The sequence below is a fragment of the Crinia signifera genome, chromosome 2, assembly GCF_055691185.1.
Source record: "Crinia signifera chromosome 2, ASM5569118v1, whole genome shotgun sequence".
Classification (NCBI taxonomy): Eukaryota; Metazoa; Chordata; class Amphibia; order Anura; family Myobatrachidae; genus Crinia; species Crinia signifera.
In genome coordinates this window covers 262,070,189-262,096,859 of record NC_139218.1, presented here as the reverse complement: position 1 = coordinate 262,096,859, position 26,671 = coordinate 262,070,189, and the positions used below count along the sequence as shown (strand labels likewise).

Genomic DNA, 26,671 nt, shown 5'->3' with positions numbered 1-26,671 from the left:
ATGCTAGTATTTTGTCATATTCATCCTGTTTTCTGAATTCTTTACACAGCATATTTAATACATAAACCTGAACAACCCACAAATTTATGACTGAACTGTATGTATAAAATGCACAGCTTGAAGCGGCATTCCATCTATTTAATTCAGGACTTAATATACGTATTAGTAGTATAGCTTTGATTCTTGGAGAATGTACAAATGTTCAATATCAGTAATTATGACTCACTTCTCTGTATTTATATAAAGCAGTATTTTCCAAGTAATTTACTAGAATTATAGTACATTTCGGCATGCATGTAAACTGATCCAAGTGACAGAAATTTACTGTAATCTATGCTTATAGCATTTCACACAGTAAGTAATAGTCATAATGCTTCTGTTAAGTAAGATATTGCCAAATAGTACAGAGCAATAAAACTTGCAGAGAATTAAATTGTATCTAGTGTCAACTATTTGCCTTTTATTTTAAGATCGTTTAAACTTTAATCTGTTTTCAGGATAAGAGTATGTGAAGTATCGTAATTCCATTATGCTCTTCTGCCGATTTCTGGTTTGTTATTTTGCAGCAAAAAAAATGTATGCTCTTTTCTATTAAGGTATGTATGGGGTTGATGAGGTAATAAGCAAGGAAAGCAGTGGCAGGGCCATCTTAACAGCTTTATGCCCCCCCCCCCCCCGGCAAAGCAGTGCAGTGGGGCCCCTACCTATACAACCTCTCTTCTCTCACTGATAGGGCCACATTAACAATGGGGAGCTGCAACTCCAGGCCTTCACATAAAAATAAGCCCATGACCATGACAACTTGATGATTACCAGACACCACACGGTCACATGGTTGGCCATAAATCACAAATGCATTTCTATTTTACACAATTTTGACATTTTTGTACTTGTATATATGGTACTTGTGTAGTTTCACGGCGCCAGCTTGCCACAAACTATGTTAAAAAAAGTAACTTAACCCCATGCCAACATGGATAGTTCATACCCCCACTATCCATGTTGGCATGGAGTTGATTTTAAATAGCGTGGCGAGCGTAGCGAGCCACCGAGCCCGCAGCGTGGGCGAGCGAAGCGAGCCCCGCAAGGGGACTCAGACGCACGGCGCCATACTGGTGCCGTGAAACTACACAAGTACCGTATATATTTAGAGAGACATTGGGGTGTATAGTGTATGGGTTCTACATGCCTACATAACATTGGCCTCTCCTCCTCCACTTCTCATAACAGGCCCTTGGACATTTTCAGCTCCAGGCCCAGGAGGCCCTTAATCCGGCCCTCCAATCCATTCTTAATACTGCTGCTAGACTCATCTTCCTCTCCCGCCGCTCTACCTCCGCCTCCCCCATCTGTCTATCTCTTCACTGGCTCCCCGTTCCTTTCTGAGTTCTCTTTAAACTCCTCACCACAACCTACAAGGCTCTCTCCTCTCCAACCGCTCCCTACCTCTCTTCACTGATCTCTATCCACACTCCCTCCCGTCCTCTTCGCTCCACCACCGACCGCCGCCTGACCTCTCACCTAATCAACTTTGTGGCGCCTTATAAATAAACAAACTACTACTACTGCTCACTGATAATGTTGAGCATGATGATGTCACACCTGGCATTCAGTGTGACCACTGGAGGAGTAGGAAAGGGGGAGGAGGGATCCCGACGAAAATGCTGAAGCAACATTTAATTTTTTTGCCCTGCCTGGGGCTGCTATGGGGCCCGTATGTTAGTGAGGCCCCTAGTTTCTGGGGGGGGGGGGGCGGCGGGGGGCACAGCGCCAGCACAATGGATTGCACTGGGATGGGAGCATTCCCTGATGCTGTTGGAGTTGGGGCCGGGAACTGTGGGAGCAGCGTTGCTTGCCATTGTCAATGAGGTACAGTAGGGGCATCAGGATGAGGAGATCCTGTGAGGGGTATGGGTCATTAGATCGACCAATATTAGGTTGACATGCATTGGGTCGACATGGCTTAGGTGGACACATGAAATAGGTTGACACACTAAGGTCGACAAAGTTGGAAGGTCGACACAAGCTTTAGGTCGACAATGGCAAGGTCGACAGTCAAAAGGTTGGCACGGGGTTTTCAAGTTTTTTTGGCCCTAATGGAACCTCGCTACACACGCCAAACTATTCTATTCTCCCTTCTCTCTCTAGTGGATGGTAGGGCATGAAATACTGCCTGTCGGCAGTATTGAAAATCTTATGTCGACCTTGATGCCACTGCCGCTGTTGCAGGTACTGCCAGGACAGAACTAGGGGAGTCTGTACCCCGTCGCTGAGTCGCGGCCATTCGTAGCGTTACAGCGCTGAGGTAAGCCACTCATCTCCATCTATCTCCCTTCTCACCCGAGGTTGGTACCAGATGTTCTGGGGTCCTGACCATCCTGGATGGCGTATAAAGTCACTGGCATCCAGCAGCACTCTACTCTAAGATGGCAGCCGCTTCATCCCCACTAGCTGCCTCCCCTTCTAGGTGAGCATGGGGCAGCCAAGCGCAGAGCCTCTTCTTACCCACCCGTGACGCTCACCACCCACCCCCCGCATCCGCATAACAGGGATTGGATTTTGGCACTGCTCAATCCATTGTACATCAGCTTTTTTAGTCTTTATTAGGGGGGCACCAAATGACTGCCTTGCCCCAGGCACCAGAGACCTAGGCTCTGGTACTTCTATGGCGATAAATGGCAATATGAATGGAGCTGAGGCCCCAGCCTGTTACAGATTTCAGCTGACTGTGAGCAAAAAAATAAGTGGCGGGGAAGGGCAGTCACTTCTGTATTAAGCAGGGCGGGGGAACCCTTAATTAGGCCCTTTTCTTAGTAACATCACTCATTTTGCAGCAAAAACATACAGACATGGGGCTTAAATCATATAAAGAACTTTTATTTCCAGTAACAGTAATCAATAATCACTTATGTACAGTATAAACATAGTATTGTATTGTATTGTCATTACAATTGGGCGAATATAATTTTGTATATGTGCTATTAAAAAAAAAAAAAACAATCAAAATATATTGTGCAATATGTTTGTCACAGGATTAGGATAGTTTTCATTTTGCTTTCTATTTCTCATAATATTCTAAAATAACTGTAGAAGCCTCCAAGTATGCTGCGCTATACACCTACAGTCACAATCTGGGTTAATTAAATAAAATATTTCAGAAAATGTAAGCTATTCCCTTATTGGTCAGTGCACCGGACAGACATGGACATACTTGACCTCATACAGACGGTGTACACGACCTGCAATTTACTGTAACAGGTGCAGGACACAACAGTAAACAGAAGAGCGCAAAGAGGAACAAAAAATATTATTTTAATTCTAACATCATTTAGAAAACCTGAAAACTTACAACCTCTGTGTCTGCGAATACCCAGAAGTAATCTAGTGCTCTTTCCGACACATGCTTTATCCCTGACATGGGTGGGTTTCTTGGATATTCAATCCCCTGGAGGTATTTTGAAAGTCATATTGCATGTGGGCTTAGTTTCTTGTTTCCTGATGACCCTCATAAACAAATCTCTTTCCCTTCCATAAATAGCAAATATAAAAATGTCAATGCAAGCACACAATAAAAGTGAAATGGTATAAAACATGTTTATGTATTCCTCAGCATAAAAACACTGTGCAACATCAGATAATATAATAATGAAATGCCGCCTCACAGCCCTAAACATACAGTGGCCTTCATGTATGCTGGAAGAGTAGACGATTCTAATAAGAGACTCGTTAGTAATACACTTAAGCTACTCCCTAGTGTGAAGATATACATGTTAAATAAATCTACAGAATCAGACAATATTGCAGCCGGGGATTATTGTAGCGCTATTTTAACACTAGTGAACAGCTTAAACCACTGAGCTATGTATTGTGTTTGATGACATTATGGAAACTTATTAATATCTATAATTAGCATTTTGTAGTTGCTTTCTTTTTGGGGGAACTTTTTTCCTTGAACATATGCTGCACATGTGTTGCTCTCATTCTACTGTTAGGCTATTGCATGCTGCTGATCTTCCCAATTAACCTGTTTAATTAAAACTATTGTATTCATATTTCCAATATCCTCTGAACAATTAACTATCACCTGTTGCTGCAGACATCTACATTATTTGGATAGTTTAATCCTTAGGAGGGGTAGGAGATAGAGTTAGGGGAGTGAGAGACAAGGGAGAGAGGGTGTCAGCAAAAGAAAGAGAGAATGCAAGAGTAGTGAGAAACAGCAGGAGTGGGAGAGAGTGAGAGGGAGAGAGAGAGAGAGAGAGAGAGGGGGTGTCGGGGAGAGAGCTGGGAAAGGCAAGGGTTAGGGAGGGTTACAAGCAGTGTTCCCTCTAAGCTGTGCACACGTGCGCGCGCACACACCTTGAGGAGCATGCGCACAGACATTACAACTGAGCGCACAAAGCAGAAGTGGTCCCTTTTTGCAGTTGTGGACTCAATTAATGTGTGTTTCACCCATTAACTACATTGTGTACTGTATTTTGAATGTTTAAATGTTTAATATAATTTTGAAGTAAAGTTAACACAAATGCTGAATGTCATTTTCCAGTTATATATAAGTGACGCACAAAAATTTTAATTTCATTCCAAAGTTGCACAGCCAAAATCTTTAGCCGCACACAGCCTTCGTAAAATTAGAGGGAACATTGGTTACAAGTGAGAGTGAGTGAGAGAAAGTCAGGTAGGTAGGGGAGAGTATCTCTGTCTCTCCCTGAGAGTATCAGGGAGAGACAGAGGGACAGGAAGAGAGGGAGAGAGACAGGGTGTCAGGAAGAGCAGTGGCGGAACTCCCGGAGGCAGTGGAGTCATCTGCCGCCGGGCGCCAACCTTACAGGGGGCCTACCTTACCCTACTATGTTATGCTTATTTGTATAGTTGTTGTTCGGCAGTACAGCCCCCCCCCGTCACAAGCGACAGCGCGCCAACAGTACAGTAGACATGAGCCGGGAGTTGACCTGGAGACTCCGCAGCCAGTGCGGGACGGTGCCACTCAGGGATAGAGATTGAGAAAAGTATAGCTCCGCCCCTGTGCGCGCCATACAAGCTCCCAGCGAACTGGCTCAGCCCTGCGTGGTGTCAGCGGCCCGGGAGTCAGCCTGGCTAGCCTCCGATCACCAGCAGCCATTGAAGGGCAGAATCATAGCCAGAAGCGTAACAGCCTGCGGGGAAGAGCCAGCCGGTGAGGACGCTCTACACACACCTGCTCAGCCGGCCCGCAGCAGCGCAAACAGAGTCCCGGGGAGCTGCAGTGTTGCAAGCCCAGCACATGGGGAAGGTACCTGTCAGCCTCTGATTCCTCCCGTCACCTCACATTCAGACCCTGCTTTGTGTGCACGGCCTGCATCTGGGCTGTAGCAGCACCAGGCTGGTACCCACCACTCTCATTTCTCTGCCTGACCCCCCCCCCTCTCTCTCTCTGCCTGACACCTCTCTCTCTCTCTTTGCCTGGCACCCCTCTCTCTCTATCTTCCTGACCCCCCCCTCTCTCGCTGCCTGACACCACTCTCTCTCTCTGCCTGACCCCCCCTCTCTGCCCGACACCTCTCTGTCTCTCTCTGCCTGACCCCCCCTCTCTATCTCTGCCTGACCCCATCTCTCTCTGCCTGACCCCATCTCTCTCTGCCTGACCCCCCCCTCTCTCTGCCTGACCCCCCCCTCTCTCTCTGCCTGACCCCCCCCCCTCTCTCTCTCTCTGCCTGACCCCCCTATCTCTCTCTGCCTGACACCTCTCTCTCTCTGCCTGACACCTGTCTCTCTCTGCCTGACACCTGTCTCTCTCTGCCTGACACCTGTCTCTCTCTGCCTGACACCTGTCTCTCTCTGCCTGACACCTGTCTCTCTCTATGCCTGACCCCCCCCCTCTCTCTATGCCTGACCCCCCATCTCTCTCTGCCTGACCCCCCATCTCTCTCTGCCTGACCCCCCCCCCTCTCTCTCTCTCTCTGCCTGACACCTATCTCTCTCTTTGCCTGACACCTCTCTCTCCACCTGACCCCCCTCACCCTATCCCTTTCTCTGCCTGACCCCACTGTCACCAATCTCTATTTGCCTGATGCCACTATCTCTGCTTGACTTCCCCTCTCATCCCCTTTCTTTTTGTACCTGACCTCCCTCTCTCTTACCACTCTCTCTCTATTCCTGACACTCTCGCTTTCCACTCACTTTCTATCCCTGTCACTATCTTACTCTCCCCTCACATTTCCTCACTTTTCTGACACTACTGACATTCTTTCTCTTTAGCTATCTATCGCGGGGGGGGGGGCACCAACTTTTTTCTTGCCTCCGGGCGTCATGGATGAACTTACGCCACTGAGGAAGAGAGATGCAAAAGAGAGGGGGAAAGTGAGAGAGGGAGAGAGACAGGGTGTCACAGGGAAAGAGAAAGAAAAAGAGGGAGAGAGGGAAATGTACCGATCCTCCCTCTCCGCAGCAACTTACACCCTAACTTATTATCTTTCATACCTACAATTCGGAATCCGGACTCGGGGGCTCGCTGTCAGCTGATCTGTGCAGCACCCTCCGAGCTTGATCCTTCTGTCAGCTGTGCAGTGCCACTCCTCTTATGACTTATTCTCACCTGTCCACAATAATCAGCTCCAGGCAGCGGCTCTGCATGCCACCTCCCTCCCAGGTAGTAAACTGATAGTTTGAAACCCACCGCACAGCACTACTAATAATTAAAGTGAAAAAACAAAAAGGTGCAGTGGGGTTGCTTGCCTTGTCTTTGCGGCATGGGCACTAAGAGGGGGTACTAATTACCCAGGCCCAGGTTTGATGGAGGGGCCCAGCAGCAGCCCTTCTGCTCAAGCCAGCACATGTTGCTATGGGCAGGGGTGCAGTGTGGCTAGGATGGCACTTACAGTACTACTTTTTCTGTATTTTATTTTAGGGGTTCATGGCCATGCCTCCCATGATTAGGACATGCCCCCAGAGATATACCCGGGCCAGGTCAGGCTCTCTACTGCCATGTATTTGGCCCCATAGCAGCTGCAACCCCTGCACCTTCTATAGTTATGCCACTGGTTATGATCAAGTTCTGATTTTCTTTTATAATGTTGTATATACATGTTTCCTGGGTTTTCTCTGTTCCACTATTTGTTTATAGTTTTCTATCTAGCCATATTAAGGAAATTATATAGTTGTTTGCAGGAATCAATGACCTGCAAACTTTTTGTTCTAGGGAATAGGAGTCCAACCTATCAAAAGCTAGTGGGAGAAAGCCTCCTGATTATCGCTGGAATAAGGTATTGTGAAGAACAGTACAGGCTGTGCTGTTGCTCTCTGAGTTAAAGAAAGTTTGCCGGTTATAGATTTCTGCAAACTATTGTTTGTTCATCCCAGAAGGTGACTGCATCCCAGAAGGTGACTGCATCTCATAGCTTGTTAAAGCTGTTATTATTCATCCTCTAATTTTAGTGGGTTTGGCAGGCAAAAGGAGTTTACGGCAAGTAAGAATAACTGTGAAGATTCACCTATGAGTGGAACAGTAAATTTAAAGTATGAGCTGAGGTGAATTACCAAATAAAGACTTGGATTTGATGGATATTAGATTCATATCACTCAACTATACAATTTTCAAATGATAAACTTGCTTACTAAAAAAAATACTCTCTGAACTTGTCCAAGTTTATTAAAAGTTATGTATTCCAGATACTAGAACAATGTGGATTGATAGCACTGTTTAGGAAAGAACTGGATTGTAAAACATGTCTTCAGTCAGCCTTGGTGATAACAAGCCAAGAACTGCACTATAGAAGCAGATGGTTGCACATGCTAGGCCTACTTAATATTTGGCAGTCAGACCGTTCAGGAAGGAACTGATATGGCTTTATTAGCCATACTATGCCATGTATTATACTCTCTAATCATGCCAAAATATCTGTAAGTTGGGCAATGATATGGACTACTCTAGAAGAAAATCTTAGCTCGGTACAAACTAAGTGATATATTGTATGATATATAATTTCAGCGCATTGTTTAGTGCGTACAGTACACCTATCTGATTAGTAGGAACCACAACGGTGGCAACCTGACATCTAGAAAGGAGTCAGATACAGGTGATGGAGATTACATAGTTACATAGTTACATAGTAGGTGAGGCTGAATAAAGACTTGCGTCCATCTAGTTCAACCTATGTTTATAATAGTTTATCCCTTGTTGTATAGTATGTTCTGATATTTTAAAGACAGATTATGTTACTTATTCGTATCCATGGATGTTTTTAACCAATAAATGTTTATCCAACCTTATTTTAAACGTATTTATAGTGTCTGCCGACACCACCATTTTTTCTTCTAGATGAACAAAATATTTTTTCTTCTAATCTAAACTCATGCTCTCGCGTCCTAGATTCCTTTATAGCAGATAAAAATGGTGTTTGACAGTTCCTTATATTGGCCCCTAATATCCTGGAATTCCATAAGTAGTAAATATTCTATCCAATTGGTAAGACAGATGTGGCAGACGTTGAAGATATTATTTCAAGAACAGGATAGCTTGAGTATTCATCCACAGCACCAAGTGATTCTATCGTGTCTGTTCCTTTGAGTGAAGGATCATACACTCAGACGAGAAGAGGCAGAGCCATTAAACCTCCTACAAGGCTTATTGAGCAGATATGACTTTCAATTTATGGCTCATAACTTGTTCTAAAATGTTTTTCCAGTTTAATGTGTATTGCATATTGTGGGTTAATGGTTATGCTCAAATGCAGTCAGCATATTGTTATGTTAAAATGAGTCATTTATACATATGAAAGGAAGGGGGAGATGTAGTATATCTAAAGATCGGTTATGTGCATTAGCTAGATAAGTTAGTATCTCTTTAAGAATCTTTGCAGCAGAGAGCAACATGTGACCAGGAAGTAAAGAGATGCAAGTATCACGTATAAATAAAATACCTAATCTTCAGATTGCAAGATTTATTGAAGTAAACAAAGGTATGTCAAGATACAACATAAGGTATATCACTGAGAGTTCAGACACCATTCCAGTACAGTACACTGAAACAGCTGATCTATTAATTCTAAAATACCAAAGCTACCTATTGTTCTGGTGAACTGAGACCAAATGGAAAACCACCTATAGGTCTATTTTGAGACAAAAGGTATTTCTGGCCAAAATAAAAAAGGGGTACTCTTTACTTAGTTGGGCGCCCACAATCTCCATCGCGGGCGTCGCGGGTAAAGAAATCGTGGGGATCGCGGGCATCGCGGTCAGTACATTAACGGCCGCGACGCGATGCCCGCGATCCCTGCAATTCCCCATAGGGTTCAATGTTAAATTTAGTGCTGCCCGCGATTTCACCTTCAATGCTTCAATGGCCGCGATTTGGCCATAGGAATCAATGTTAAATGGGCCACAGAGCCCAAATAGGCACAATTAACACTTAAATGTCCCCCAAAATTTGTAACGCCACCCCACGATCCACGCCCAAATAGGCACAATTAACACTTAAATGTCCCCCCAAATTTGTAACGCCACCCCACGATCCACGCCAACCCGAAGCGTGGCGAGCGCAGCGAGCCCGCGAGGGGCGGCGGTACGCGTCCTCCGACCTTTTCATACCCCCACTATCCACATCGGCGTGGAGTTGAGAATAGAATAGTGTGGCGAGCGCAGCGAGCCACCGAGCCCGAAGCGTGGCGAGCGCAGCGAGCCCCGCGAGGGGACGCGGATACCTTCACAGGTAAACGTGGCCCTACGCAGGCTTCACAGGTATCCGCGTCCCCTCGCGGGGCTCACTGCGCTCGCCACGCTTCGGGCTTGGTGGCTCGCTGCGCTCGCCACACTATTCTATTCTCAACTCCACGCCGACGTGGATAGTGGGGGTATGAAAAGGTCGGAGGACGCGTACCGCCGCCCCTCGCGGGCTCGCTGCGCTCGCCACGCTTCGGGTTGGCGTGGATCGTGGGGTGGCGTTACAAATTTGGGGGGACATTTAAGTGTTAATTGTGCCTATTTGGGCACAATTTAACTATTTGGGCATTTAACATTGATTCCTATGGCCAAATCGCGGCCATTGAAGCATTGAATGTAAAATCGCGGCCAGCACTAAATTTAACATTGAACCCTATGTGAAATCGTGGGGATTGCGGGCATCGCGTCGCGGCCGTTAATGTACCGGCCGCGATGCCCGCGATCCCCACGATGGGCGCCCAACTAAGTAAAGAGTACCAAAAAAGGTATCTCTGCTAGCCTTTTTATCCTGAACCATCTATCATCACCATTGCTGCTGTGATAAGCATCTGTAGCAGTTGCTCACAAAGGGGGTGGCATGACACCCTGGGCTGAAGTGGGGCACATGCAGACAGGGGTGTCAAGCATTGGTGGTACAGGATAAAATCAAATTATTTATGAAAAATATGATCGGCAACATAAATGCTGGAAGCTTGTAATCATAAAATATGCGTGGACAAGCAGAAGCGCCACCCTGTGCATCACCACATAGCTGACCCAATGGATGACATGTAAGTAAATTTACTTAAATAATTCATTTATAAACTGTTCAATATGTAAAACTTTATACCTATTGGTTCTGTGAGAAAAATGCTGATACGCCAGGGGAACGCTATTCAAGAGAGTTTGGAAACTGCTGGTCTATACACAAAATTATAGTCAGACACAATAGAACATTTGGAATAGTTTCAGTAGAATTATTATATATGTCCTTCTTATACTTCTTATACTTTCCCTTCTGAGGAATCACAATATTTATTTCTGTTGACAATCAATATGTTCTTTTCTTTTTTGATATGCCATAAGGATAATATTTGATTTGTTATGTTTAGCAAACCTTTACATTTTTTAGATTTATTTGATTGCCATTTGACATCTATTCTACAATTTCTTGTACTTTAGAAATTACGTTTTTGGATTAAATGTAATAGCCTGCAAGTTGCAGCAAGAGCAAGAACTTTGGCGATATTGCCAAATTACAGCATTAAAGTCCTTGCTGAAATCTCGGCACTTGCTGAGCAGGATAGTACATTTGTCCCTTTGTTCAGTCTGATATTTAAACATCTTTGTATTTATATTTTTGTCTTTGATGTAAAGCACATTGGTTTTGAATTACATTTTTGTTGTTTTCCCAACAGGAATACATTTTCAACTGTAGTCCTATCAATATTTAAAAAATGTATACTGTTTAATGGGTCATTTCTAAGAAAAGATTTATAATAATCTATAAGGGGAAGAGATTATCTCTGCATGTGGATATCAGTCACCTTATCAATTTGAGTACCAATGTGGCTGAGAGATTTTCAAAATATCCGCTAATAATGCCATTGTTGCTCACAGCAACTATTCTTTTTGGGTGCAATATTTAACTAAACTTCCATTAATTGACTTGGCTTTGTTTATATTTATCTATATTAAAAGAACAGTCAATGTGATTGACTCTGGCATTTGTAGGGATATTTTGAGGATCTCTCACAGCAACCATGGCACTCAAAAGGTTAAAGTTACAATGTTTTTGTCAATTCATTCAGTAAGAAGTCATCAGTGGTTATGAATGAGCACAAGTCATCTAACAATAGCTGAGAGCCAATCAAAATGATTCAAGTTCCAAGAAATATTGTAGCCTTCTGAGACGTTTCATGCAGAGGATGCAACAACTAAAGGACTGAATCATAATCACATCTCTGATCGTAATATCGCACAACCTGAGGCATGGAGTGATTTTTCAAGAACAGATTCCATAACTAGCTGGACAACAGGACAGAACATTTTCTCCAAATAAATAAGTAAATGTTGGACATGAAAAAAAGTATAATTTGAATACCACATAACCAAATAGATGTATTGTACACTTAATTATTTTTGAACATATACCATAAAATTATCTTACTGACATATATCATATAATATCACATTAAGCTTTACATTAATATACACAATTTTTTGACTTTTCTGACAGTTTCAAGCATGTGCTAATTATTTTCCATCCATCCTTCCTCTCCTTACTTTCCTTTTTAGCCTCTGAGTTATATACTGTACAGATGGAGCCGGCGTTGTCTTTGCAGGGGATGGTGGCAGAATCGCCAGCCGCCATCCCCCGCCAGCCGCCATTTGCTCTGCGAAAGGGGCTGCGAGATGCGCGCGCGTCTACTTCCGACAGCGATTCCCCCGGGTCCCCGCTTGCTTGCCGGCGGTCACCCGGGGTCCCCAACGACTCCCCGCACCCCCCCACCGCCTCCCCTAACCCTGTCCGTCTCCCTGAAGCGGAGACGGACAGGGTTCCCGTCGCCCCGCCGCCCGGAAACGGAGACGCGCGTGCGCGTGAGACGCACGCGCGTCTCAGTCAGATGGACGCCGGGCTGCTGGCGGATCGCCAGCGGAGACAGTCTGGCGATTCGCCAGCAAGAGGGATCCCGGCTCCATCTGTATGTTTCTGTTTTAAAATAAGCTCCTCAGAGCAGAGCCCTCTTCCCTCTTGTTGTCAAAGCCCTCTTCTCTTCACATTTCACTTACAGCTCTCCCATACTCAAACACAGCAGCCTTCATCGTCCGCATACTCATCTCCATCTTTAGCCACCAGCCCCAAGTTGTACAATGTCCTCACTACTTACATATAAGCTGTAATGTGCATTGAATTGTGGTGTTCTTTTTACTTTTACTCATTTTTTTTTGTTTTAACTGTAATGTTAAGTGTTGTCTCCCTGTGCTGTTCCTTTGTACGGTGTTGCAAAACACTTGTGGTGCCTTAAAAATAAAATATTATAATAATAATAATTGTAAAAAAAAATTTTTGTGATTCACTAATCTGCAAACTATAAATACATAAAGTATGTAAAGTATGTGGATGATCAAACAGGGATAAAGCTTATGAAAAGAAAAATAACCAAGTGAGCTCACAAAAAGTATAAATGGGGGAGCCTGCCTTGCTCCAAACTTACCCCAAACAAGATAGAGGGCCAAATGTAATAGGGTGAGAGTTTCAGAAAGTGAGAGATTTTGGGAGAGTTTTCCCATTTTTTTTTTAAAGCGGCAATCATTTACACTGCAAGACCAGGTTGATTTTGCCATATAATTGATTGCTGCTTTAAAAAAAATGGGAAAACTCTCCCAAAATCTCTCTCTTTCTGAAATTCTCACCCTATTACATTTGGCCCAGAGATTTCTTCAAAAATAGAAAAGCAGTTTTCCAAATCTTTACACTTATCAACCCCAAATATACACAAGAAAAAAAAGAAGTTGCAATGGTGGATGCACACCTACGGGTATTTATACTTTTATTATTAAAACATAAATCTTTATTGCTTATTTTTTTTTAAAGAAAAAAGGAGGAATCCCTGTGGCCTTTTCATATATAGGACGGCTAGGATACACCTCTCCCACCACCCATCAGGCTTTCTGATTCCCTTACCTCCTACAAGCGCTCCCTCAAAACCCACTTTTTTCGACAAGTCTATCCCTCCTCCTAACATCTTTTGATCCTCCTATCCTGCCTCCACTCCCATCCGTTCCTACTTTCCTATTGTTTTTCGTTCGTCCACCCACCTCCTTTTAGTATGTTAACTCTTATGAGTAGGGTTCTCCTTCCTCACGTACTCACCCTACCTCTTTACCTCACCTGTGCTCCTGTCCTGTTCTTCCCTTCCTCTACTTCATCTTCAGTCTCCTCGACAATTTTGACACCTACTTCTGAACTGATGCTGTTTTTAGTTCTACCAGCTATACCCCTATTTGTACTGTATTTTTCAAACACACCCTGTACGTTACCTTGTAATTTGTTTTTTGTTTGCTATGTACGGCGCTGCGGACACTTTGTGGCGCCTTATAAATAAACGTACTACTACTACTTACATACAGATAGTGGTAGATGCTCAATTAGTTCAGTAACATTACCCAGGTGCATGAGGGAGGGGTTAATTACTGGGTAAGTAAAACAAGACATTTTTTCCCTCAGCACACTGAGCAATGCTAGTAACCAATCTAGAACACTACATGATAATAGTACTACTACTACTCTTTGCTTGGGTGAAATATTAAGGGGTTAACATTAAAACATATACAACATATAAACATATAAAATGGTGCTCCAAAAAGATAAGAATAGTGCAGGAAGATAATACTATATGTTATTGAGGTCAATAATACTGTAAGGAAAAAAATTCTGTTAATTTATAAAATACAGATTCAAAACCAAAACCTGCAAGGGTGGTTTTTGAGAAAACCCATACAGATCCAAAACACGGAAATTCAGTTCCAAAAGCAAAACTAAAAAAATGGCCGGGTGCACACCCCAACATTTTAATATTCCTTATTTCCCTTACATTTATCAAATATATATTTTAATATTCCTTGACTTTGTTCATTGATATCCAATATTCCCAGTAAGATTTACCATCCTTATAGTGTTTCCATAGAGATATTGGGCATAAATCAGACTTGATCACAGGACAAATTTGTTCTCAAAATGGGCAAAACCCTGCTGCACAGCAGGTGGGGCAGATGTAACATGTGCAGAGAGAGTTAGAATTGGGTGAGTTATTTTGTTTCTGTGCAGGGTAAATACTGGCTTCTTTATCTTTATATTTACAGTGCAATTCAGATTTCAGTTTTAACACACCCCACCACTATCTTTCTGGTGTTTAACAGGGCTCTTGGGATAGAGCAAATTAACTATACGTGTGCACCTCAGGGCTCCATTGCATCTGGGTGCTACACCCCTGCACCCTACCCAAATCTAATTCTCTTTGCACATGTTACATCTGCCCCACCTCCAATGCACATGGTTTGTCCATTTTGAGAAAAATTTTCTCCTGCGATCAGGTCTGAATTAGGCCCATATCCCGCTAGGCATGACTCTAGGTTTTGGTTTCCTCTCATTAAAAAATATTCATCTGGTGTTCTAAGCCAGTGGTTCTCAACCTTGGACCTCAAGTATCCAAAACAGTTGATGTTTTCCAGGTCACCCTGCAGGTGCGCTCATTGTTCACTGACACATTTTAAATGATCCAAAGGTGGAGCTAATTACTTCACTTGCGACTGGGTGTGGAGAATGGAAAACATGAACTGTTGGGAGTCCTTAAGGACCGGGGGGGAAAGTCACTGTTCTAAGCCATTGGTGTGGACCTTTTCTGGCTATTTCTTCTTATTATTATTTATATTTTTCTTTGTATTTATTTAAAAAAAAAAAAAACACTGTTATATTGGGGAAGTACGGATGGTGTAATGGTTAGCATTACTGCCTCACAGCACTGAAGTCATGGGTTCCATTTCCACCATGGCTCTAACTGTGTGGAGTTTGTATATTCTCCCCGTACTTGCGTGGGTTTCCTCCGGGTACTCTGGTTTCCTCCCACAATCCAAAAATATACTGGTAGCCTAATTGGCTCCCAACAAAATTAACCCTAGAATGTCTGTGTGCATGTATATGTGTGGTAGAGAATATAGATTGTAAGTTCCACTGGGGCAGGGACTGATGTGAGTGTTCAAATATTCTCTCTGTAAAGTGCTTAATATGTGTGCGCTATATAAGAAACTGTTAATAAATAAATTTATATAATGCACACTCTGCAAGCTTTTACAGAGAATATTTCAGTCATTCCATCAGTCCCTGTCCCAGTGGAGATTAAAATCTACATTCCCTTTTACATCAACAAACATACATTGTAGGGTTAATTTCTTTGTCAAAAGCCAATTAACCTACAGTACCAGTATGTTATTTTGGACATGAACTTTTGACCTCTTGTCTTTGAGGCAATAATGCTAAAAACGACACCAACTGTGCTGCTCATGCCTGCCTTGTTCCCTTTTCTTATTATGACATACCTAAACATTGTAGGGATAATGCAGAGTTGAACATGTGCCCATTTGTGGAGCATGCGTTGCATGAATTGTGCACATGCAAGTAAGGGCGATGCAGATGCGTTTTTATTTCATAAACACTTATGACCGGAAAGGTTTAATTGGGTATTCTCATATAGGTCCTAATTCCTGTGTGTACTCAAAGGCAGATTTTCACGCAGTGTGGCAATTATCTGCAGACTGCGCATGCACTTCATTTGCATAGCATATATGTGAAGGAGTCACTGTGATCTGGCATGCAATAAGGATTCCATGGAAAACATTGACAGTAAGTGACTGTTTGGAGGTGTAAATAAATTGTTTATGGGGAGAGGTTGGGCAAACACAGGTGTGTGATGAACGTTTAGGGGACATGTGAGCTTGTATGTGCAAAAACATGGCTTTATTTGTATCTACAGAATCGCAATGGCATTTGCATACAAACATGAATTAGGCCCATAGTTCAGCGAGGGTGTATCTTATTGAATATATGTATACTAGTTAAAAGCCTGTCAAAATGATGACTTAGTCCCTATGTGCCCCTACCTCCAATCTCTGTCTTCCCAGCTCCCTCTTTCCATATCCAGCAAGTATAAAACAGATCATTTTGGTTTCACTTTCTGTTAAAGAGTAATTTGGTCTGTCGAGTAGCCTCTAGTGGTCACTGGTGGTACTTCACCTCAGAGGTGAGGAGTATTTAGGCTTTTATAGAGATGAATGGGTTCAGTTTTACTCAAATTTACTCAGTTTTGCCAAATTGTCGCAATTTCTGATGTTTTGGATAGCAAATGAGATCCCGCTTTGAGATCCGAGTAAAACCGAACCTGCTCATCTCTACTTTTATATAGATATGTTTAGTAACATATGTGTATTAGCAAATGCATATTACTAATATCACTGTAGGTTGAGTATCCTTTATCCAAAATGCTTGGGACCAGAAGCATTTCGGATTATTCTGTATTTTGGAATATTTTTATATTTCAATGATGTATATTGTATTTATGTTGTACAAACACATCAAGCACATGAAATACACACAAAATGCACGCAAATATAATTTATTTGAGCATGAAACAAGTTTTAAAAAACATGTAACAAATATTGTGCTCTGTATCAGGTACTGAATTTAAATGCTAAACATTTTCTTGTACATAGTTAGTGCCAGTTACATACCATGTCCCCAGTAGTGCCAGTTACATATCATATCCCCAATAATGCCAGTTACATATGATGTCCCCAGTAGCGCCAGTTAGCTATCATGTCCCTAATAGTGCCAGTTACAGATGTCCCCAGTAGTGTAATTTACATATCATGGCCCTAGTAGTGCCAGTTACAGATTTCCCCAGTAGTGCTAGTTACATATCATGACCCTAGTAGTGACAGTTACAGATTTCCCCAGTAGTTCCAGTTACATATCATGACCCTAATAGTGCCAGTTACATATCATGACCCTAGTAGTGACAGTTACAGATTTCCCCAGTAGTGCCAGTTACATATCATGACCCTAGTAGTGCCAGTTACATATCATGACCCTAGTAGAGCCAGTTACAGATTTCCCCAGTAGTGCCAGTTACATATCATGACCCTAGTAATGCCAGTTACAGATTTCCCCAGTAGTGCCAGTTACATATCATGACCCTAGTAGTGCCAGTTACATATCATGACCCTAGTAGAGCCAGTTACAGATTTCCCCAGTAGTGTTTTTAGCAAAAAAAGAAAAAAGAAAAAAGGAAACTAATATATTATCAAGTACAATATTCTATATATGTTATTAAAAAATTGTAAAATTAAATATTCACTGAATGGTTTGTATCTTTTGTTCATGAATATTTTTCAACTCTTACTATGTCAATTTATATAATATGCTTTGCCATCTTTTGTCAAACCATTTTGCAGAAACTGTAGACTCTCAGCCTATTAATGATTGCATAAAAATAATTAAATAATCATAATGAGACTTAAGAACAAGTCACACAGCTCAGAACACTTTTATGTTATGAAATCTGCTTAGTGTTAATTTAGAATAAAAGGGCCTTTGGGATCTTTCATATATGGCTTATTCATCTTTTAAGAAAAAAAAATCTTCATTTGACTTAATTTGAAATCAGCTTGATTAAGGTAATATTAAAAAAAACTGTAACAAAATCATTAGATGTATATAGAAATATTATATTGTATTCCTCTGTATATCTTCTTTTAATAGATAATACAAAAAAATGTAAACTCTTCTGAATGCTTCGAATACACTGTCATTAAATTACATGGTTTTATTACTGTTTTAATGCTAACACATTGCATGTTTGACACTGTTTCAAAAGACAGTGTATGTGGTTTTATTTGTTTTGCAGTTTACTTCTTGCTTCATTAAATGAGCAACTGCAATTTTAATGTTGCAATGTTAAAGTTAAATACTCTCCAATGACTCCCAAAAGCCAGTAAAATTCTAGTTAACCCTGCAAATCAATTAAATAAACAATAGATAAACTGAGGTTTTCCCCAAACTCAATCCCTGAGGTACCCTATGAGCCAGGTTTTTAGGATATCTAATCCTGAGCAATGATGCTTATATCAAATGACTGATGTACTAAGTAAGTCATCTGTGCTCAAACAAGTACATCCTTAAAACCTGAATGTTAAGGTACCTTGGCACAAGACATATGTATTCATACATGCAAATTGGTTAATAGTTTTCTCGCATCATGGGCCCAATTCCGACCTGCTCTCTGGGCTGCCAGTTTTCGGAGCCCAGCAAGCAGGTAAATGCCGCCACACACCGCTCCACACCACTCCACATGAGATAGATGCGGCCTATGTGCATGGTTGCAAATGTGTTCACAGCCATACACATGAGGGAAAAACCATTTGGAATCACTCACCATCAAATGTTTTTTTCCTCTGTTAGTCTATACTTACTTGTCAGTGTAAAGTTGTGTACACATGGGCAAAAAAACGCTGGCAATATGGTCACTGAGCAACCATATTGCCAGCGATTGGAGTGTGCACCACCGGGTGCACGCTCCCGTTTTCAGTTCCCAAATAGTCGCATGTCGGAGGAGCATGCTCCTCCGTCCAGTGACTTCCCCTGCCTCTTCTCCCGGACACTGAGCAATATGATTGCTGAGCAATATATTGCTAGCAATATATTGCCAGCGATCATATTGCTCCGTGTGTACACAGCTTAATGGGCGTGATTACCTCAGCAACCCTCCCTCCTAATGGCCAGGGAACACCTGCATTTCTGTGGCACGCCCAGAAAATGTTACATTACTGCCCCCAAATGGCCACCCTGCTAGCAGCCATAGAAGACTAGCCTTTACTGGCTGTCTTCGTAAAGGTGGCTCGCGCATGCACATGGTCCACAATGTGCATGCACGAGCCATCTTTATGAAGATCGATAATCGTATTTGTTGGCAAGCTACTCAATCAGATTGTGATGTCACTCAGGTGCCAAAAGGGAGGGGTAATTCTGGTTAGGAAAAACAACAACATTTGTATCCCAATTGCACACTGAGTGACAGATATCTACACAATAATCAGGTAATACAGAGATCTTGGTTGCATATATCTGCAGGGGTGTGGATCGTATTGTCGACCCGACTTAGGTCGACAGTCATTAGGTCGACAATGTTAAGTCGACAGGCAACTAGGTCGACAGGGATCTAGGTCAACATGGCTGAAGGTCAACATGGGTTTAGTTTGACAAATGCGTTAGGTCGACATGGGTTAGGTCGAAAGGTCGCGAGGTCCACATGGGATTTTCACAGTTTTTTTACCCGGATGTCGACACAGTCGACATGGACACACTTGGAAGTCAACTATTTTATTCTCCAACCACGCCCTAGTGGATGGTAGGGCATGAAATACCACCTGTCGGCACATGTTGGCTCAAAAAACAGTGAAGAAACCCATGTCGACCTCGCGACCTGAAGACCAATCCCATATCGACCTAACACATTTGTCGACCTAAAACCATGTCGACCTTGTCCGATGTTGACCTAGACACCTGTCGACCCAATGGTGTTGACCTAATGACTGTCGACCTAAGTCGGGTCGACAATACGACCAGATCACATCTGCAGATATAGGGCTAAGCCTCCAGTCCATACGTCAAGGCGTCTCTGTCACTGGGGGTCCTTATACTGGGTATGGGTCTGGGGTGTGGGCCCCCAACATGTCGGCACAGGCTGACTACTCCAGGGCAGCACACAAATGAAAATTAGTAGGGGTTAATAAGAAGCATATAAGTGCTATGTAGGAAAGTGAAGGTGTGATTAAAATAATACAAAATATATACAATGTGATAGGGAAAACATAAGTGTTAATATAGTGTTAGGGTGCGCTAACCTGGAGCAGACCAGCCATACCAACAAAGGGGGAATCACACTCCCAAACCCATCCCATAAACAGTAACATATATGTCAGGGTCTAATAGCCCAGTGTAAGGCCACATGATAATGGCTTATAACATCTGAGAGCCAGCTTACCTGGAGATACCCCTGGCTTCTCCAATGGCACTCTGGAGTCAGCAATCCCTCCTAATGCTGACCTATCTATGCCTCTCACAACTACACAACACATTTGTTGGCAAGCTGATCGATATTCGCTCAGGCTGCAAATTCTCAGCCCTATGAAGGGTCTGAATTGGGCCCCACTTGTGGAAAGTTACTAAAGAGTGGTTTGTGTTGCAGTTTACTTAAACAGCTGCATATTGCTAGCAGTTTTGGCCTCCAAACTGATGGATTTTCTCTGTGGTGGTATCTGGTCCCTGGGTTGACATGGTTTATGTCGACAGTTACTAGGTGTACCACTACTGGTTAACAGTGACTAGGTCCTAGGAATGGTCGACATACGTACTCCGATCTGTCGGCACTCCGGAATGTAGGAACGCAGACACAAAGTTAGAAGTTTGTACAAGCTTCTCAAGCTTAGTCTGTGGGAGCCAAAGACTGAGCTCACAGATAAAATGGGACAAGAGGCTGGCTCTCTATATAAAGTAAACCCATCCCAGAAACTCTCTAAATGGCAGTTTTGTGGAGTTTATTTACCTGAAGATGTTCACCTGTGTTATCTCAGAGAAGGGTGTTTAAAGACTGGCCTAGCGGCAAATATCTCATATTCCTGGAGGCCCAATCTGCTCCTTATCGGTGCAAATTAGTATAAACTGTTTCAGTCCCAACTGATTTACTATAAGAAGGTGTCTCATAACAAGGTGTCACACAAGAAGCAGCTCATGATGGGCAAAATTAAAGAGCACTCTCAAGACCTTCACTCGCTTATTATTGCAAAACATACTGATGGCATTGGTTCCAGACGGATTTCTAAACTTCTGATTGATTCAGTAAGCACTGTTGGGGCCATAATTCAGAAGTGGACAGAATATAAATTCACCATCAATTGGCCACAACCAGGTGTTCCTTGCAAGACTTCTGACAAAGTGAAACAAATTATCAGAATAGTTGCCCAAGAGCCAAGCACCACTTTGGAGAGCTTCAAATAGAACTAGAATTAGCAGGCAAGAAATCAATAAGTAAAGCTCATTTAAAGTTTGCTGCACAACATTTGGACAGGCTTGTGAAATACTGGGAGAATATAGTCTGGTCAGATGAGACCAACATTGAACTTTATGGATGCCATAATGCACACCATGCTTGTAGGTGAAATGGCACTGCACATCACTCCAAAAAACACCATACCAACAGTAAAGTTTGAAGGTGGAGACATCATGGTGTGGGGCTGTTTTTCAATATTCGGTACAGACATACATCTTTTAATTGAAGGTAGGATACACTGGCGTAACTATAGCACCGCTGCCCCCGCCACCGCGGGGGGCGCTGTGCATATGGGGGCGCCGGGGGCTGCGGTGCTATAGTTACACCTCCCCCCAATCCCCCGCAGGCTTACCTATTTCGCTGGTCCCGGCGGCTCCGTTCTTCTGCTGAGGACCACCACAAAATGGCCGCCCCCATATAGCACACAGTTCGCCATTTTGTGGTGGTCCTCAGCAGAAGAACGGAGCCGCCGGGACCAGCGCGAAAGGTAAGGCTGCGGGGGATTGGGGGGGGTTTGAATGGGCGGCGGGGGGCGCCCCCCCCTAACGGCGGGGGGGGGGGGGGGGCGCCCAAAACGTAGCTAAGCTGCTGGTAGGATAGAAGGAAAAATGGACTGTGACATAATGATAAAAATCTTCTGCCATCTACCAGGATGACAATGATCCCAAACACACAGCCAAGGACGCTCTCCATTGGTTTCAGAGAAAGGAAATAAAACTGATAGAATGGCCCATCCAATCTATTAACTTAAATCCAATTGTAAATATAAAAAACAAAAACCAAAAAACTAAAGATCAGAGTTCATAGAAGAAGCCCATGAAACCTTCAAGATATGAAGATTTGGCAGCACGGACGGTGTAATGGTTAGCACTACTGCCTCACAGCACTGAGGTCATGGGTTCCATTGCAACTATGGCCCTAACTGTGAGGTTTCTATATTCTCCCCATGCTTGCATGAGTTTACTCAAGGTACTCTGGTTTCCTCACACAATCCAAAAATATTCTGGTAGGTTAATTGGCTCCTAACAAAAAACATTAACCGTAGAATGCTTGTGTGTGTACATGTGGTAGGGAATATAGATTTTAAGCTCCATTGGGGCAGGGATGTAAATGTGCAAATATTCTCTGTAAAGCGCTACTGAATATGTGTGCGCTATATAATAACTGGTAATAAACACATTATATGTGCAAGAAAGGGACAAAATCACACTTGAGCAACGCATGCGGCTAGTTTTTAGTTGCGTTGGTTCCATTACCAACAAAGGCGTTTGTTCAAAGTATTAAATACATATCTGTAAGTGTGTTCAAAACTTTTTACCTATGTCATTTCACATTATTACACATAACTTCATTTATGGACATCTATGGTTTGATGTTTTTATTGCATGGCATGTGTGAATTGTATGGCTCTTGCTGACATTCGGTGAAAATGACATTACAATCGCCCCATTGCAAATATATTTACCGAGTATTATACCTGCTATATTTGTCACTACAAAAAGGTGCCTGTATTATGAAATAATAATTAATTCCTTGGCTCAATTAGCAATAAATTAATATTGGCAGCTTAATACTACTTAAATAATACTGGTCTATTTATGTTATTACTCTATTATTTTGGCACCGTAACATAGTCATTAAATAATATAACCTTAGTTTTCCACTTTAGTCAATATATAATGATTGCCCAACAGTCTCCATACCTTTTGAGTAGCCAGGTGTCTAAAACGAAATAATTTTTGAGCTACAGTTCCTCTCCCGAATGACTAATTTTAAACTGAATTCCAAAGGCAATGCTTGATAAATATGGTGGTTTCTATCCTCTCATGTGAAAAGTCAAGATGGTGTTTTGTAATGTGGGGGTTTGGATAATGGCACATTTGTGGATGTCTCAGGGTAGCTTTGTCTTTAGACCCTAAAATGTGAATTCCTCCATTTCTGCAATAGTATTAGTACTGTATATAATGAGAAAAATTATAATTATTTATGTTCTTTTGTCTGTCACACAGGGAAATTGGCAAAACATGACCTGTTGATAACACCTAAGGAAGAATGACATGATTAAAGCAGATACAGATGCAAATGCAATTATTATTTTTATTAACAAATGCAACTATTAATTTATTATTAGTCATCTCCTGCTCATTACTTTTCACCTGCTGTGTGTGTATGCTTAAAACGATCCAAAAGGAAAGTAACAATTTTACAAATATGTAGATATAGCAGCTCATTAACAGTAATACTATGTGTAATCTCATGTTGTATAATATATATTAATCGTATTCTAGGAAAAATCTATCTATCTATCTATCTATCTATCTATCTATCTATCTATCTATCTATCTATCTATCTATCTATCTATCTATCTATCTATCTATCTATCTATCTATCTATCTATCTATCCACACACACACACAATTGTAATCCACAGGAGGGGTAAAAAAATCTTCAGGTAAAAATGTACATTTTAGGCAGGTACAGATATTGTCACAACGCTGGCAGGATCATGTAGGAGAAACCAAAGCTGCATTCCAGGGCCCACTATTATACCTCATGTCAAACAGGAAGTATGCTGATGTCACTGCTGGTGAACCAACAGGATCTCAGTCAATTAAATGACAATGGAGGCTGGGAATCTAATGTCCAAGTGTCGAGGTACAAGGAGGGTGGCAGAGCCATTGTTCAAGGCTTTTCTGATGGTTATTCTATGATTCGCCATTCTATCACGGAAATTTCTTGTTGTCATACCAACATAATATAAGCAGCATGGAGAAGTGAGGATGTAGATTACTTGGTCAAGTGTAGAATGTAGTATATATATCTTATATTGATGGGAAAACCCAAATGTGGATGTGGAAAAGAGGATCCAGTGAGTATGCTCCTGCATGTCTCACAGCCAGTACATTAGAATCAATCAAGCCATGTAGAATTCATTAATACCTCTGTTCTTACTGTGGGCCTTAATAATAACTGTTTCAAAGTGGGACCCTCATGTATGCCTATATTGGTGATCCAGTGATAGACAAAATTAGTGCAGGGTCAGTACCAACGATGGGCCAGTGTTTGCAAAGGATCTTCTGTGTGTTGTAGGCATAATCATTAAATGTGGTGGTGTATATCAGGTGATCTATCTTTTAATGGCCCATTGGGATTTACCAAATGTCAACCTTGCTTTCTTTAGACAGCAATTAAAAGGAGTTCTAGTGTATCCTCAGGTTTTAAATCTTTGGCACATCTCTGTAATTCGGACTTTCACAATAACTGGATTAGAATTATTATTAATGACACGTAAGAGTTGCAAGACTGGGATATACTCCTTCAACAATGGGGAATGTTGGCTGGCTGGTAGCAAGTAGGAGAGTATTATGATCAGTTTATTTCCTATGTATTATGTTAAATGTATTATGAACTGGTTTTGCAAGCTTGTTGAGTGCAATAACCATTTATTTAAAAAAATCAAATGTGCCAGCCCAAAGTATGAAATTATTAATGATAAGCCTCTTCTAGAATTAAAATCAACGGCTAAATACGTTTGCATAGTTGGGTGCCAAATTCGACCCCTTGGTGATGCCTTAGGGCTGTATAAAGTACTGATTACCATATGAAAAGTGATTACACTTAAGTACAACAGTGGCCAATTTGACGAGATATTTTAATGATGGGCCCCCAGTTGGTTGGGTTGATACGCAAGGGTCAAAGCATTTCCTTGTGTGGTATGATAGTATACAGAGATTTGACAACCATAGTTTCCAGGTACAGTATGTACTGGTGGGTAAAAACTGTTTGATTTTTTTGTTTTAAGAAAGTGTTGAGTATCCTTAATGCAGCTTTTATTGCTTTGATCAACCGGTTGTAGGAAAGCATCAACATACACAGCTAGTTATTGAGAAAGAGGGTAGATGTATAAAGCAGTGATAAGGAAGGAGAAGTGATAAAGTGCCTGATACTTTATCACGGGCAATCACCTCCTAAATGTCCCTTTTATGTTTGAAAATATCTCCATTGTGAGTCGAATAAAGATATTCTATTCTATTTAAACCCAGCCTGTAACTTAACAGCCAGGAGCTGATTGGCCAGTGATAAACTACCAGCCACTTTATCACTTCTCCTCCCTTTTCACTGCTTTATACATCTAACCCCTTGTTATCTATCCAGCTATGGCCCAAAGCTAGGTGTACTATTCCATCAACCCTCATTTTGAAGGCATGCATGGGACTGCAATAAACTTTCCTGCAAGTACAGGACTCCCCACATATATATCTAGTGTCCAGGTGCAACCAAAGCACTGCCATCTGCTGGCAGCGAGTGAAGCTACCTCTCTTTCTCTTCACACATACAGAAACTCAGAGGCAATCACAAGGTAGCAGGCTAGCTTTTGAAGGTTTTTCTCTGATTGGGCTTAGCTAGTGTGTGTATATATATATATATATATATATATATATATATGTACAATAGGCAATAACAACACCTTGAGGTGAATCACCTGCGTGACATATCCAGGTTTTAGAGAATTATAGCAAAATTTATTGTGCAACAGTTTCGGGGATAACCCCTTCTTCAGGCAGACAGCATAAAAGATTTTATTACCTGCGGCACAAAAAATGTGATATACCTTCTTGAATTTGTATGCAGGCTTCAATATTGTGGCAGGAAAGGACGTATGTTGAAGGAACGCCTGACTGAGCATACCCGTAATATTAAAAAAGGATATGATTTACACAGTGGCGTAACTATAAATTTTGCTCCCCCCTGCTAAAAAATTTGTGGTGCCCCCCCCCCCCCCCCCCCCCTCCCACAGACAAAAAAATATATATATATATTTTGCCAGGATGCATGTACTCACTAAGAGTGGAAAGAGACAAAAGGACAACAGAAAGAGAAAAGACATGGGAGAGCGGGACAGCAGAAAGAGGAGAGAGAGAGAGAGAGAGAGAGAGAGAGAGAGAGATAAGGACAGCAGAGAGAGAGATAAGGACAGCAGAGAGAGATAAGGACAGCAGAGAGAGAGATAAGGACAGCAGAGAGAGAGAGAGATAAGGACAGCAGAGAGAGAGAGAGAGATAAGGACAGCAGAGAGAGAGAGAGAGATAAGGACAGCAGAGAGAGAGAGATAAGGACAGCAGAGAGAGAGAGAGAGATAAGGACAGCAGAGAGAGAGAGAGATAAGGACAGCAGAGAGAGAGATAAGGACAGCAGAGAGAGAGATAAGGACAGCAGAGAGAGATAAAGACAGCAGAGATAAGGACAGCAATCATTTAGACAATCAGTGTACCGTAGAGGCAGCGGCCATTGCCCCGTGGAGGCTGCAGTGGGAAGCAGGGCATCACATTAG

At 42.2% G+C, this 26,671-nt stretch overlaps 1 long non-coding RNA gene across 1 annotated transcript in view; it reads left to right on the top strand.

The window, feature by feature from the left end:
* Positions 1-7,373, top strand: part of LOC146059033 (uncharacterized) — an 89,810-nt gene extending 82,437 nt beyond the window's left edge. The window contains exons 2-3 of the long non-coding RNA XR_014470111.1: positions 7,178-7,241; positions 7,339-7,373. This is a non-coding gene — a long non-coding RNA (uncharacterized LOC146059033). The remainder of the gene's footprint in view (positions 1-7,177; positions 7,242-7,338) is intronic.
* The last annotated feature ends 19,298 nt before the right edge of the window (positions 7,374-26,671 follow it).